This window comes from Solanum stenotomum, chromosome 1 (genome assembly GCF_019186545.1).
Source record: "Solanum stenotomum isolate F172 chromosome 1, ASM1918654v1, whole genome shotgun sequence".
NCBI classification, from domain to species: domain Eukaryota; kingdom Viridiplantae; phylum Streptophyta; class Magnoliopsida; order Solanales; family Solanaceae; genus Solanum; species Solanum stenotomum.
Genome location: NC_064282.1, coordinates 2839715 through 2851970, shown reverse-complemented (window position 1 = coordinate 2851970; position 12256 = coordinate 2839715). Strand labels below are relative to the sequence as shown.

General features: G+C 34.3%; 1 long non-coding RNA gene across 6 annotated transcripts; it reads left to right on the top strand.

Annotated features, from left to right (window-relative positions):
• Positions 1-1795: 1795 nt before the first annotated feature.
• Positions 1796-11391, top strand: LOC125865982 (uncharacterized). Of its 6 annotated transcripts, XR_007446430.1 has the most exons (11): positions 1810-1947; positions 2970-3255; positions 3460-3621; positions 4248-4767; positions 4978-5078; positions 5275-5434; positions 5510-5578; positions 6819-7299; positions 8677-8756; positions 9174-9308; positions 10253-10537. It is a non-coding gene; the product is annotated as an uncharacterized LOC125865982 (long non-coding RNA). The 6 variants fall into 6 exon arrangements; XR_007446429.1 differs by lacking the exon at positions 5275-5434 and having other exon boundaries at positions 1796-1947; XR_007446433.1 differs by lacking the exons at positions 5275-5434; positions 10253-10537 and adding an exon at positions 10548-11391.
• Positions 11392-12256: the final 865 nt, after the last annotated feature.

Below are 12256 nucleotides of genomic sequence, written 5' to 3'. Positions count from 1 at the left end.
TTGATGTGGTGCGAGACTATAAACTTGAACTCCCTCCAAGCATGACCATTCGCGACTCTATTGGCAAAGAATTTGAGACAAAAGTCAATAATTGGAGCAATGAAAGAATATGGTTGGTGGGTAGATGGCGCAATTTGTGTAGATGACACCTTGTAGAGAAAGATGATAGGTGTATCTGTGAATTTGTGAGAGAAAAATGCAGCAAAATCTTTTACTTACAAGTTCAGTTCTATATGAAGGATCAGTTTCCCATCACAACAATTATTTTGAAAGAGTAAATATTCGCCCGCAAAATCTTTTTTTATTGCAAAATTTAGGACAATACAATAAAGGACAAAATAAGGATTTGGTATAATAATACAATTTTTTTTATTTCTCTTTAGAAAACTACAAAGTTTAGTTATCTATTCAAACAAGAAAAGAAATAGTTTATTGCTTTTTAACATAGCATTTTAATTTTTATGGCCTTGAGTATTATTGTACGTTGACAAATTTTGAAGACTATAAATATTATTGTTTTGTTGACAAATTTTGAAGACTACAAGTATTGTTATATCATTATTATTTTTAAAAAATCATTGAATTTAAAAATTAAAAGTACCACAAATAAACATTATGAATTTCCAAATAATGATGATTATTATAAGAAAACCTTATATACATAATGAATTTTTACTATAAAAAACATATTAAATAAGTACTACTTAATTAAGTAAAGAAAATATTTACGATGTTCTAAAGTTAATTTTTTTTTTTATTTATCTATCCTTTTATCTATAAATTACTTTTTATTTCAAATATTAATGCTAGATCGTTAATATTATATTATTATTTAAAAAATACTATGAAATTTAAAATATTGAAAATACCTCAAATTAATATTACTTTACTAGTTTTCAAATATTAATGCACAAAGCACATACTTCCCTTCCTAGTATACAAGAGAAAAAGGGAAAACAACAAAAAAAAATGGTTGGGCGGGGGAGGGGCGGGGAGAAAAAGGTTGGGCTCAGAAAGAAATGGAGAAGAGTATGCTCATTAATCAAATTGAGAGGAATAGTCGGGAAAGGAAAACAAAAGAGAGAATTCAAAGAGAATTAAGGAAAAAAGCCACGTATAACAGATAGATATACAAACCGGGAGGGGGAGAAAGAGGAGAGAACAAGAGAGAGGGAAGGGGAAGGCAAATGAGAGGAGGGGAAGAGTTCGCGATAAAAATAATATATTGTTTTGTTTTAATAATATTTTAGCTATAACTATTCAATATTTACTAATTATATAATTTATAATGAGTGAAAAGGCTAATATTTGAATTAAAAGGCGAGAAAGAGGAGAGAACAAGAGAGAGGGAAGGGGAGGCAAATGAGAAGAGGGGAAGAGTTCGCTATAACAATAATATATTGTTTTGTTTTAATAATATTTTAAACTATAAATATTCAATATTTACTAATTATATAATTTATAATGAGTCAAAAGGTTAATATTCGAATTAAAGAGTGGTTGATTTTTTTTCTGATTAATTCAAACATTATTTTAAAAAATTTGGTAAGGACATTTAATTCTTTAGTTTTCTCATATATTTAATTTCTTATTTATTTATAGAAAATAAAATATATAAGAAGACTATAATAAATCACAACGGTTTAAAACTTTAATAAGTAATTAAAATAAGTAAAAAACTAGCCAAAATTATTTTACTTAATTGATAAAATAGCGTGTTTTTTTTTTTAATATATGGGAAAAGATATTTTAGAAAGCCGATGCGTTATCTATAAAAGGAGGTAACTCTGATTAGTGAGCTCCCTTTTCTAAGTAGAGGCAACCGGAATCCGTCCCGGACAACGGAAACCGGCCATGACGACGGTAAAAGATTGGGCAACCGGAAAAAAGTTTCAGCCATAGTACTACACTACTCTCATCCCCTTGCCCTCAATCAGAGATATTTAGGTTACTACTTTTTGAATTGACGTTGCTGCTTCTTGAATTGATGTTTTGCACTTAATGATAATGTTCAATTGGTAATTCCCTTTTAGATAGAAGTTCGGGAAGATGTTCCTGGTTCTTGAATTCTTGAATTCTTGAATTGAAGTTGCCGGTTCTTTACTCTTGAATTGATGTTCCTTCATTCGTCTTCTTCCCATTGTTTTTCCTTATATGTTCACATGGTTGTAGCCAGATCAGTTTAGGTTAATGCACATTGTAATTTAAATTTATTGTTTTTTAATTGACGTTGCTGGTTCTTGAATTGTTTTGGATTTAGGTTACTACTTTTTCATAATTATGTTCTTGGTTCTTGAATTGACTTGCTTGGCTCTTGAATTCTTGAATTGATGTTCTGCACTTAATGATAATGTTCAATGGGTAATAGTTCGGGAAGATGTTCCTGGTTCTTGATTTCTTGAATTGAAGTTGTCGGTTCTTTAATTCTTGAATTGATGTTCCTTCATTCATTTTTCTTTCCATTGTTTTTCCTTATTTGTTGACATGGTTGTAGCCAGATCAATTTTAGGTTATATGTCCATCGTAATTTAAATTTATTGTTTTTTAATTGATGTTCCTGGTTCTTGAGTTGTTTTGGATTTGGGTTACTACTTTTTCATATTTATGTTACTGATCTTGAATTCTTGAATTGATGTTCTGTACTTAATGATTATGTTCAATTGGTCATTCCCTTTTGCAGTAAAAGTTGGGGGATATATGTCTGAAATCCCATCTTTGAGATGTTGCTTCATTCGTCTTCTTCCCGTTGTTTTTTTTCCTTATTTGTTCACATGGTAGTTGCCAGATCAATTTTAGGTTTGTGAAAACTTACAGCATAGTGTTTGAAATAGATAAACTTCTGATGTACATGGTTTCTCTTGTATCTTTCTAATTAAGATTGTAATAGCTATACTACCATTTGTGCCATAGGACTAAATTTTAAGTATAAAAATTGATCTTGGTACTTTTTACTCATCAAATATGGACAGAACTCATGTTTCAGAGTCCACAGATTTGACCAAGACGCTACTGAGAGTTCAGCTAAGTCATCTGAAGTTCCCTATGGAGCCAAAAGACGTAAAATTGCATCTGGAAGGATTAAGCTTTGGCGTTGCTATGGAACAAGAAGCAGAACAAACAAATTACATGACAGATGGCTAGTAAATGTGAAGAATTTAAACCTATTGGGCAATAACAGTTTAATTAAGTCATTCGGTAGCAAATTAGTTCGGCAAAGTATGATTACTCCTGTACATTCTGCTGCGGAAACTGAAGGTATGACTAATCCAAATAATACACAAGTGGGAATTGAAAACTATAAACTTCATTTTAATGGAAGTAAATATACAGAGACTCCAGATGCATTTGGACCAGTATCTTCAAATAATACCAATTGCAAGACCGGCTAGTTTGTTTTCCAACAAAATATTGCAAGTTTGAAAATTTGCATCATATTGAGAGCTAATTTGATAATTGCAGATACAAGGAAATCATTCAACGTCCTGCAATGGGAGAATCTGTAGAGCGTGGATGGTATGATCATCGCAAAATAGGATAACTGAGTGCTTCAGAAGCGAGCAGGGCCACTAAAGCTGCCAAAATATTAATGCCAGTAAATCCTTACTTGCAGATTCTTGACTGGTAAGCCTTTGTCCCTATACATTCTTCTTCTGTAAACTGATTATGATGGAATCATGGAAATGGAACATTTGACTTAAAATTACATGGAATAACTGGATATGAAAAGAAACGAGTTACAGGTCCAAAATTGGCTGTGGAGGAGGAGGAAGAAAAAAATGAACATAAAAAATGTCATCTTTGTGTATCTCAACATGATCTTGTAGTCATAAATGTCATGAAAAGTTTCAGACTGCAAGTTTGAAAGGGTTTTAAAAATATTTGGTAGTTCGATTTGCTCACAAAGCGTGCCTAAGGGCAATTTTTGGGACTGAAGTCTAGTTTATTTGCATTCGAATGTTAAACCATTATCTGGTCTACTTCTGGATCAATTGCTATGTTTGCGTGGAAAACTTGGAATGACCATAACTTCACTTACAAAACACTGAATTCTTTATGTTTTTCTTTGTTCATCCTATATATGTGAATTAACTCTAGCTTTAAAGATTTGGTGTTAAAGACAAGTGCGACTGCAATTGTGATGATGGAAAAAACCTACTGAAGATAGATAAAAGAACAGTCTTTTTCAAGAGATCCCAGTTCACTTTCTTCTTGTTTTTTCTTCTTCTTTTGACTCTCTTAATTTGTAGGGAACCTAGCCGATTTTCTTAGGCATATATCTGAAGAATCACCTGATAAAGCCACTCTAAAGGGTCTTTCTGGAGGAACTTGGAATGTGAAACTACAATGTGATGGAAGAGGGCTTTCTTATACACAAAGGTTGGAAGAAATTTCAGAAAAATTACCAACTAGAATATGGGGAATTTCTCTGTTTGGGTACGAGACGCTGCTATTTACAGTAAGAATTTTCAGCAAGAATGGACTTGAGAGAGGTATGAAGTCAACGGCCATGGGAAAAAATCAACAAGCTTCAAATATGCTGGGGGAAGGAAGCGAAAAAGGCCAGAAAAATAACCTTACAGTTTTAAATTCCCTAGACAGAGTTGTGTGGACGTCGAAAATGGCACAGGTTTATGAGCAAAAGTGGTGGATCCATTATATCAGAATTCTTCAGTGCAGAATTTAGGAGTGCAGTACTTAGCACTATGAGAGCTTCGGACATGGTGATTCGTGGTGAGGGACATCATCGTCCAAAGCTTGAAGTGCAGAGTATGTGAATTCTCCTTAATCTTTCCCTCATACTCCAAAATATGTTCCAAGAAGTCAAGCTGGCTCATAAGAAATAAAAAACTTGTGTGGTGTGTTGTTTATGCAATTTCATGATCTATGGTCTCAAGTCTTGATTGTTTTACACACAGTTACCTTTGACTTTTGTCTTCTAAGATTCTTGTTTCTCAATACTGTTTCCTCTTACCCCAGGTTTTGGGTGCATATTTTGAGAAGCTGGGCTCAAAATCTTTTGTTGTATATTCAATTGCGGTTACTGATGCCAATAACAGTACTTGGTTTGTAAAGAGAAGGTACTGTTTTCATGTATATAAATTTTAACTACTTAATGGTGCCCTATCATCTAAAAACATCTTCATTTCAATGTTATCGTGTTTAGAATTTTGTGGTATTGCAATTAAAGAAGTCCCTTTGGACACTGAACAAGTTCTTTTCTCAACTTTCGCTGGCTGTCTTTAGCTGATATCCTATTGGATGCCGTTAAAACAGATACAGGAACTTCAAGAAACTGCATAGTAAGAGATTTCATAGTCACCTGAAGGATATTGCTAATTACACATTGCATTTGCCTCCTAAGAGAATATTTTCGTCTAGTACAGAAGATGCGTTCGTTCATCAGCGTTGCGTTTAGCTTTACAAATATCTGCTAGTATGTTTCTGCACTGCCATATCTATTTGTATTATTTGTGCCTTCTGGTTGCTTTAAATGTTCTTTCTCCAACAGGATCTCTTGTCAATTGCCAATGTGGCAGAGCAACATAAAGTGAAGGATTTTCTCAGTGCCTCTTCCAAGGTATATATTTCTTGAAGTTTGTTAGGTCTTTTACCATCATTTCATATAGATCTGGCTGTTTTAACCCTAACTAATACCTGATTTATGTCTATGAAGAACAATTCCTTTTGAAAATCTTCTTCAGTGATTTTTCCAACCAACATGTTTGTGCTCTTTATTTATGTGATGGGTCTGATGATTCCATTGGATATTTTTACTTCCATATACTTGTATAAATGACTGCAATAATGAATCTCCATTTGAAGGCCAGAATAACTTGTACCAAGTTTCTTCACATAGGATGCAGTGTGGGCATCTGATTCCAACTTCAGGTAATGCTAAATTGTTGAAGTGAGTTGGGGAGTCTGCTTTGCTAAACTATAAAGCTAAAGTTTGAACAGAGTATTGTACTATTAAATCACAATGTGAGGGCGACACGCTGTGTTACTTTTCTTCACATCATATAATCTGCAGTCATGATCTTTTAAGTAGTATGCTTATTTAATTGTGTTAGAATAGAGTTAAGTTCTTAATTTACATATTGCTCCGTGTTGGACAAGTACCAAATGTATTATATTTGAAACCTATAAATAGGCGTGTTGTATCCACTGAATTTTCAAGTTATCAAATATGTTTTTTCTTGTCTCATTCACTCACATGAGATCTGAGCCTACCTTTGTAGGTTTTTCTCACACTCGTAAGTCCACATTCAAATACATGAGTGAACCCTTGAGGTGGTTACACATGTGGAAGGTTGTTGAGTTATATAAAAGTTTCTCAGTTCGAGTATCCAATTAGGTTTATAAGGTCTTTGACAACTTCATCCCTGTCTTAAGGTTTGCTCAAACTTTCACATGGTATCTGAACTCCTACGATCTTGATAGACCTCAACGGGGCAGCCTTATGCCAGTTTTTGGCCTAAGTTCCTTTTCTTTTCATAATTTTCATCTTCTTGTCCTTTCTTGGCACCACTTCTTTCATGCAAAAAAATAAAATAGGGTGGACGATGGATTATGTTCAAGGCTATTGACTAGGAAAAACTATTGTCTGTTCTTGGCAGGGATTTAAGTGAGTAATTTTTAAATTGTTCAGTAATGAATCCTTTGTGGTGTATCAATGCATAAGAAGCAGATGACTATTTTTTTCCTTAATATACTTCTACGTCTTTCTCTGATTGCGTAAAAATGAACATAATGAGTGAGTTACCTGGTATATGGTAGTTAATTTGTTATAATCTGATTGAACTCATCCTTTGTGACAGTTAACGTGGATGATGCTGTGGATGATATTGTACGTCCATTTTAAGGTGTTTCTGATGGCTTGATGTGTAAAGTTGTTGACTCTCCTTCATCTTCTTCTTATAAACCTACTACCTCTACTTCAGACAGAAATTTGTTTTGGAACGTGGAGGAAATACATAAACTGGCTTTAACACAAAGTAACTCTGAGTCAGTTAATAGTTTCTCTGACAATGATGACGGTGATAAAGATGGAAGCCGCCACAGGCATGATGAAGTAGGACCTAGTTCAGAAGACATGGGCAGCATTTGGACAATGAGTTGAATTCAAAAGGATTTACCCCTTGGGTGGTTAAACATGACGAAGAGCTGATAAGCTCAGCAACGGACTTGAAGAATGGTTCTAGGCTACAATGTGATTCTTTCAGTTCTGGAGGATTTCCGGTGACAAATTTGATAGTAGTTCCCAGTCAAGAAGAGGATCCAGTTGGAGTGCCACCAGAGGTATCTCTTTCTTTTTCTCCTTTTTCTACTTCTTGTGAATGGGATATCCATTGGGAGAAACATGTGGATGTTCTGATCTTCATTGGAAATTTATTCTGCTGAAAACATGAAGGAAGACCAATAGACGTGCTACAAGACATCTGAACTTAGGAATCATGTCTTATCAGTGGGCTGCAAGTGAATGTATATGACCTCATCTTTTTTTCTGCATATTCGGATGTGTTATTTGTATCAAGGAGTCGATTAAACATTCTTTATTAAGGTTCATATTTGGTGAGATAAAATCAGTCTGGTCTAGTCTCATGTCTGGAATGCTTCCAATTGGATTACTTATACAGTAGGACCAGGGTTTCCCCGAGGATAACTTTCCCTTCAGTTTGGGGCAATGAAAGGGTGTTAAAGTTTAATCTTCGGGAAAGGATTGGTATACTGCTCGTATACTAGCATGTTTTTTCCCAAACATTAATAAAATCTTTTTAATTTAGCCAAAAAAAATCGGGAAAGTGATATCACTGTGAAACAACTGGAAAAGATTATGGGCATTCAATTTGGTAGGGAGTAATAATTGCTTGATGCATGTCTAGCTCATTGGAGAGCTTGGATGCGAGATATTTACAAGTGAGGTTCTTGTCAGCCTTCTGATCAAATGATATCTACTGTATTTCATCTGATACATTTCATTAAAGATGGCAATGGGGGTTGGTTGAGTCTTAACCCCCCCCCCCCCCCCACATAGCTTTTTTTTCTACCTTCAAGCCACTCGCCCCACCCTGCCCTATTTTAGTTTCTGTCATTTTTTACTTCCTTTTGTTACTTTGTTAAAATAGACATGTTATAATTTGATTATTTTAACTAATGAAGACTTTATATTGCTTTATCAAAAGTCCAAATGCTACTGTAAGTAAAGTAATAGATCCAAAAATTTCTGAATGACATAGTAAATAGTTCTGCATCATTAGTATTAACTGTTTAGTAATATAGTTTTGCTAACCAGTCTTAACTATATGTCTCTTTGTACCTATTGTATGACATGCTTCACTTAAAAAATATAAGAAAACTATAGAAAGATATAAGCAGTTACAGATTAGAGATAGCAGTGAAGTGGAATATTTTTTAGATAAACGAAGCTAAAATGAAGGTGTTGGGAAGCAGAAATTTCACCCGCAACCTGGCCGACTCCACCCACCAAGTTTTATTAAAAAACTGGTTCCCGGATCAGCTTAAACCCTCCCATCCCTGCCCCATTTCCACCCCTGATTATTTGTCCCTCCAGTTGGCTACTGGTGCTTGATTTTGTGCTGGACTTCCTTTTTACCCGTTATATAACTTGATTCATTTTTGCTCACTCATTCTCATGTGGGTTTTTTTTTCTTTTAGTGGACACCGCCCAATTTAAGTGTACCTATATTAAATTTTGCGGACAAGATTTTTCAGCTGAACAGAAGAGGCTGGCTAAGGTGACAACATGTTTTGTACTTCTCTACTTCCTATCCCATCCCCTCTTGGTATTAAACTGAGAGTTTTTTTCCTACATTTAACTTCGCTTTATTGACGTACACTAAACTCAGAAATACCAAATTATTGACGTACTCCTTTCTTTTGTTTGTTTGAGAAATACCCAAGAATGAAGAGAAAGAAATGAAGCTACAGACCTGGAAAGTAAAAAGTATGGAAATTTAGTTGAATGGGGGGTCTAAATATTAATGAGATATCAAGGACATTTAAGGAAATTGGAAAATGGGGTGGGTGTAACCTAACACACCTATACAGTAGGTTAGCAAAACCCTGCATGTAAGGTATCTTTTGTATGCATATTATTTCCAGGATATGGCTTCATTAACAAGCATCTAACACAGCCATTTTTGTTTGCGCAGGAGATAGGTATTTTGGATATCATAGGAAATTATGCAGTTAATGATGGAGGATGCTATTGTCGATTGGCTGTTAAGGCAAATGCATTGGCTATGAGAGAGGATGTTATTGCTCGGGGAATCAAATGGATTCAAGATGTAAGCATTTAATTTTCTGATAGTAACTTTTCCATCTTAATTGCTTACCTTTGAAATCAATTTTTTCTTGGCTTCTGCTTCTGGAGTTGCACTATTTACAGATTACATTAACTAAATGACAAATGGAAAATAAAAACTGTTGATTGGTGAAGAGAAATAGTTTGGATTACAAAAATGACAATAATGCAGAGTCCCTTTTTAGCAAACCTTAGTGCATGTTCCTTTTTTGGGACTTTTGACATGTTATGCCTCAAATCTTTTTTACAACACTGGATTTTCTCGAGAGTTCTTCATAAAATAAATGCATGTGGTAATTTATCAATGTTTCACAATTCTATTTTTGATCATTGATGTAATAAACTTAATTTTTTTGATGTTATTGTAGAATGTGATTTATTTAGCATGACACTTCAGCTAATATTCTTTCGGAAGATCTACTGAGAGTGACCGACCTAACTCTGTTCCTTGTTAGATTTCAAAGTCTGCCATCTACAATTGCTGCACTTGTGTAGAACAGTATTTCTTACATATTATTTTGAACTTGATGTGGTATATGCAAAAAGAGATATTTGATAATGATGGAAAGACAACAGCATTCCTCTTTTCTGAGTAGAGGAAAAAAAATTGCCCAACCGGAATCCAGTGTGATGACGGAATCCGGCGTGATTGTTGAACCCTCCGTCAACTTGCAAGTTCTTTCTGAATAGTACTGTAGTACTCCTACCCCCTTTGCCCTCAATCAGAGGATTTAGGTTACGTTTTTACTGGTTACTACTTTTTCCTGGTTCTTGAATTGACATTTGGTTCTTGAATTCTTGAATTGACGTTCCTGGTTCTTGAATTGACATTGCTTGAATTCTTGAATTGACGTTCCTGGTTCTTGAATTCTTGAATTGATGTTCTGCACTTAATGATAATGTTCAATTGGTCATTCCCTTTTGCAGAAATAGTTCGAGGAGCGAGTAGGGGATTTATATATGAAGTCCCATCTTAGATATGTTCTTTCATTCGTCTTCTTCATGCTGTTTTTCCTTATTTGTTCACATTGTTTTAGCCAGATCAATTTTAGGTTTGTGACCACTTACAGCATAGTGTTTGAAATAGATAAACTTCTGATGTACATGGTTTCTGTTGTATCTTTCTAATTAAAATTGCAATAGCTACACTACCATTGCCATAGGACTAAATTTTAAGTAAAAAAATTGATCTTGGCACTTTTTGCTCATCAAATATGGGCAGAACTCATGTTTCAGAGTCCACATATTTGATTAAGCCGCTACTCAGAGTTCAGCTAAGTCATCTGAACTTCCCTATGGAGTTAAAAGACGTAAAATTGCATCTGGAAGGATTAAACTTTGGCGTTGCTATGAAACAAGATGCAGAACAAACAAATTACATGACAGACTGCTATTAAATGCGAAGAATTTAAACCTATCGGGCAATAGCAGTTTAATTAAGTCACTCGGTGGAAAATTAGTTCGGCGAAGTATGAAAACTCCTGTACATATGCAGTGGAGACTGGAGGTATGACTTATCCAAATAATACACAAGAGGGAATTGAAAACAATATACTTCATGTCAATGAAAGTAGATATACAGAGACTCCAGATGCATTTGGACTAGTATCTTCAAATAAAACCAATTGCAAGACTGGCTAGTTTGTTTTTGCGACAAAATATTGCAAGTTTGAAATTTTATTTGCATCGTATTGAGAGCTAATTTGATAAATTGCAGATAACAAGGAAATCATTTACAGTCCAGCAATGGGAAAATCTGTAGAGCGTGGATGCTATGATCATCGCAAAAGTGGACAACCGAGTTGGAGGTTTAAAATTTGCTGGAGAGTAGGAGGAAATAAGACAACAATTGTTCTCCATAAATCAGAAGGAAAAGAGTGGAAAGTATATCGTATATCACTAAAAGGATATCGCGCTTTATGTGGAGGATGGAAACAGTTTTTGAGTGATAACAAGCTTAATAAAGGACATGTCTGTGTGTTTCAGCTTGTCAATACAAATGAACTGAAGGTTTCATTTTCAACGATCATCCGAAATCTCTGTTGAACTTGCTGCATAAAGATGTGCAAGAATGACCATAAAAAAATTTGAAGTTTTCAACTGTTTCAACTTGGTCATTCCCTTTTGCTTGACAACACTGAAAATGAAGGTAAAAGTTCGGGAGTGAGTAGTAGGGGATTTATGTCTGCAATCCAATACTTCTGTTGGCATCCCATCTTAGAGATGCTCTTCATTACACTGTTGGTAGTCATTGCATTGTGGAGATTGTCAGTCATCGTCTTCTAGACTCCTGGCTCCTGCTTATTTGTTAAGTTTGTTTTTCTGCTCACTGGTACATAAGCACTCTATTTGAAATTGATAAACTTCTGATGTACAAGGTTTCTATTGTATCTTTCTACTTAATATTGTAATTGCTACAGTACCATTTGTGTCATTAGACCAAATTTAAAGTATAAAAATCTCTGTTTGTTATTTACGTGATTATTGGTCAGGATTTTTCTTCACGGAAAGGATAAAATTGTTGGTGATAACAAGGATGGCGAGAGCTCTGTTGAAATTTTATGTGTTTGACAGTATAAACTACTTTTTAATTATCACTTAAAAGTTAATTATATGTCATTATCGATATAAGCATGGACTGACAAATGACAAAATTGTCCTGGTAACATAAAATCATGTACATCAACGGTATTATATATAAGTTAAATCCAAAATCTAAATTCAAAAGTATAATATGATTGAAATGTTCACTTGCTCGTACCCAATATTTATATTTTTATATTAAATCACACCATTTAACTATATATAGAGTTACTATTCAAAAGGAGGAAACATAATGTTTTGCATTTTTAGTGTATCACATGTGAACGCCATAAAAATCTGTGTTTTGCGTCAAACCCCATCAGTTTACCCTGTATAGTTTGCTAATTT